This window comes from Pagrus major, chromosome 9 (genome assembly GCF_040436345.1).
Source record: "Pagrus major chromosome 9, Pma_NU_1.0".
Lineage (NCBI taxonomy): Eukaryota > Metazoa > Chordata > Actinopteri > Spariformes > Sparidae > Pagrus > Pagrus major.
This window is the reverse complement of record NC_133223.1, coordinates 21266238-21267425: the sequence shown is the minus strand read 5'-3', so window position 1 is coordinate 21267425 and position 1188 is coordinate 21266238.

The following is a 1188-nucleotide window of genomic DNA, read 5'->3' as shown; positions in this document are numbered from 1 at the left end:
GCTGAAAATGGATGAGTGATGTTCTTTAACCTCCATCTCCACCATGTGTCAATAGCATGAGATTTTAAGAAACCATAAACTAGGTTTTTTAATTACTTTCATGTTGGATAACACCAACGGTTCTCAATCTTTTTGACCTCTTTTACTAGGGGGGGCCCTTGTTACAAGCTGTATATGTATGCATAAGGGTTGGGTTATGTTTAAACAGAACTAGACTGTGAAATCAGAAGTGTTTACAGTAATGGCCACACTAGACAGTGGAGTAAAATGCTGGCTGTTATAGGGAGGGAGGAGACGTATTATTTTGCTAATGGGATAATGGTGCAGTTTCAGACAGCCTCTCACAGAAGACTGTGTCAATTGGTTGTTCATAACAAGAGTGAAAGAAATGGTTAAAACCAAGTAGCTTCAGTCTTTTCTCGCCCCCACACATCTGGCCAATCACAGCACGGAGTGGGTGTCGGATTGTCAGTTTGGGAAAGATACACAAATAGACCATATTCACTGGGCGACCATTTTCTTGATACAATATTGTTTTGATGCGATACGATTAAGAAAGGCGTGAATTAATTTAGAATTTTCATGACAAATCTCAGACATTTGTTTAAATCTGGTGAAACACCCAGGATGTACTCAAACGGTAATGTCAGCTAGTAGTGGAATGCTAATGTCGAGTAACAAGTTATCAAATATGTTGTTTTGCCTTGAAATATGGCTGATCATGCCTCCATATTTTCACTATCCATCATCTTTTCAGTTGCTGATCAATCGGGAAGATGTAAAATGACAATAATTGGTCGGATGACTTTCTTTTATACAACTTGCAACCTGGAACACAGCAGCATTACACTATCCCAGCATTCAAGTTTCCCACCCTGAGCGTGATGTTAGAGGAAAATGGCCACAGTGTGAACAAGGTCTGGCCAGACAGCTCAGCCCCTCAGCTTAATGTCAGAAAGATGTGGGAGGCACTTCTGAAGAAGCTTACTGGCAAGTTAAGCAGGTAAAATAATGTTGTTTTTCTTACAAAATAGCCACGTTTAAAGAGATGCCCCCTTTCTGTCCCAACCCCCCGGGTTTTTCTTGTAGCTCTTGAAGGGCGTTGGTTGGGAAACACTGGTTTATACTGTGCAGCATATGCAGGAGACATCATCACACTCTTAGCCCAAAAAATACAGAAACAACAAA